The 2,500-nt window shown below is 52.0% G+C and overlaps 1 pseudogene; it reads left to right on the forward strand.

Moving 5' to 3' along the window:
• The window catches only part of LOC136745980 (uncharacterized), an 8,170-nt pseudogene that overhangs the window by 3,704 nt on the left and 1,966 nt on the right, over positions 1 to 2,500 (forward strand).

The following is a 2,500-nucleotide window of genomic DNA, read 5'->3' on the forward strand; positions in this document are numbered from 1 at the left end:
TTTGGACAGAGGAGGAATCGAATAGACTTGCTGAGCTGGAGGTCTCATTCAAAGGGCGTAAAAACATCAACCAGCTCATCGCCGCTGAGCTCGGTACGAAAACCAACAAGCAGGTTAGCGATAAAAGGAGGGCACCTAGGAAAAGGTCGGCTTTGTCACAAACAGGTGCCCCCCCCGAAAGGAACACAAATCTAGCAAAGTTCCTGGAGGCGCAAACCGCTGCACCCGAGGCGAGATCAGGGCTAGGAGCGCAGTTGCGGATACTGGCTTCTAGGTTGGTTCGGGACACGGATGTCTCCAGGTATCCCTGCCTGGAGGTCATCAGGGCCTGGCTGGACGGCGATGCAAAGGTTAACGCCCTTGCTGAAACAAAAACTCGATGGACGCTTCTTCCTTTCAAGGATAAGAAGAAAATGTCTCGTTCCAGACAAGGAAAGGGAGAAGAGAAACCTATGAAACATCCTTTCAGATCCTGGATGAAAAGACGGGCAATAAAAAGAGGCACTTACTTGAGATACCAGAGCCTCTTCTCGAGAAGCAAACAACGCCTCGCCTCGATCATCCTGGATGGCACAGATACAGTCTCGTGCCCAGTACCACTCTCTGAAGTACACGATGCGTACAAACAGAAGTGGGAAGCTGAAACTCCCTACGTGGGACTCGGAGGTTTCCACTCCCTAATGAGAGCCGACAACGAGATATTTGAAACTCTTATCACTGGGGAAGAGGTAATCGAAAACCTGAAGGCCGTAAAAAGAACGTCGGCCGCGGGGCCAGATGGCATTTCCCGCAATGCCATCGATGAGGGGGATCCAGAGGGTGAGGCGATGGCAGCCTTGTTTAACACATGGCTGACTACAGGAGTCATACCTAACATCGTAAAGCGATGCAGGTCGATACTACTTCCAAAGACCATGGACCCGGAACAACAGAAGGATATTGGCAACTGGAGGCCAATTACAATCGGTTCAATGGTGCTGAGGTTGTTCTCGAGAGTAATGACGATGCGGCTGGCCACAGCGTGTCCTCTGAACCCGAGACAGCGCGGATTCATCTCTGCTCCAGGCTGCTCTGAGAACATCATGGTGTTGGGGAACATCATAGAGCAAGCTAAGAGACAGCAGAAGGACCTCGCAGTAGTATTTATCGACATCGCGAAAGCTTTTGACTCCGTTTCCCATAAGCACATCATCGATGTGCTGCAGCAAATGGGGGTAGACAGCCATGTGGTAGGATTGATCCAGGAATCCTACAGAAATTGCGTCACTTCAATCGAGGTGGACGGCAAAAAGACTCCCGACATCCGCATATGTACGGGAGTCAAACAAGGTGACCCCATGTCTCCCCTGCTATTCAACCTGGCAATGGACCCCCTCATCACCAGCTTGGAAACGCACGGACAAGGATTTCTGTCGGAAGGAGGCCGTGTGACCACCCTTGCATTTGCTGACGACCTAGTGTTACTGAGCGACGGCTGGAAGGGCATGCTGCATAACATCTCTATCCTCGAGTCCTTCTGCAAACTGACGGGCCTTAGGGCACAGGCTCGAAAGTGTCATGGCTTCCTAGTTACACCTACACACGACTCGTACACAATTAACAACTGTGTACCATGGGAGATCGGAGGGGCCGGTCTCCACATGATCAACCCTGATGAGTCTGAGAGATACCTGGGCGTGAAGGTGAACCCCTGGATAGGTATCTCGAAGCCTGACCTGACGGATCAGTTGCGGACATGGATCACGAGGATAGATGAGGCGCCACTGAAGCCCAGCCAGAAAGTGGCCATCCTCAATCAACATGCAGTACCTCGGCTCATGTACCTGGCCGATCACGCACAATGCAAACAAAACACCTTGAACGCCCTGGACTCCGAAGTTCGGAAAGCCATAAAGCTCTGGTTGCGCCTTCCTGCCTCGACCTGTAACGGCTTGCTTTACGCTCGTGCTAAAGACGGTGGACTGGGAGCACTGAGGTTGGCAAAGCTGATCCCATCAATACAGGCGAGAAGAATGCACAGGATGGCGAACTCTACGGATGTTATTGTTCGCAGCCTGATGCAAACAAGGAAGGCGACTGAAGATTTCGAAAAGCTATGGATTAAGGCTGGTGGCACCGCCGATTCCGCACCAGACCTATCCGAGCCAGTAACACCCATCGAAATCTTCTTTGAATCAGCAGCTTCGACTGGGTCGGAGAGGAGACCTCCTCCTAAACCCAAATACCCAGTCCCGTGTGACTGGAGACAGGAAGAGTTTTTGTCGTGGACAAAGCTGCCTGTGCAGGGTGCGGGTATACAGCACTTTCAGAACGACACCATCAGCAATGCGTGGCTGACATCCCACCGGGGATTCAGGGAGCGACACTACATCGCAGCATTGCAACTGAGAGCAAATGTATACCCTACTCGAGAATCCCTCGGAAGAGGGAGAAGAGGCGCCCTTATAATGTGCAGGAAATGCTCCGCAAAATACGAATCCTGTTCGCACATATTGGGGCA

Source organism: Amia ocellicauda, unplaced genomic scaffold, assembly GCF_036373705.1.
Source record: "Amia ocellicauda isolate fAmiCal2 unplaced genomic scaffold, fAmiCal2.hap1 HAP1_SCAFFOLD_94, whole genome shotgun sequence".
Classification (NCBI taxonomy): Eukaryota; Metazoa; Chordata; class Actinopteri; order Amiiformes; family Amiidae; genus Amia; species Amia ocellicauda.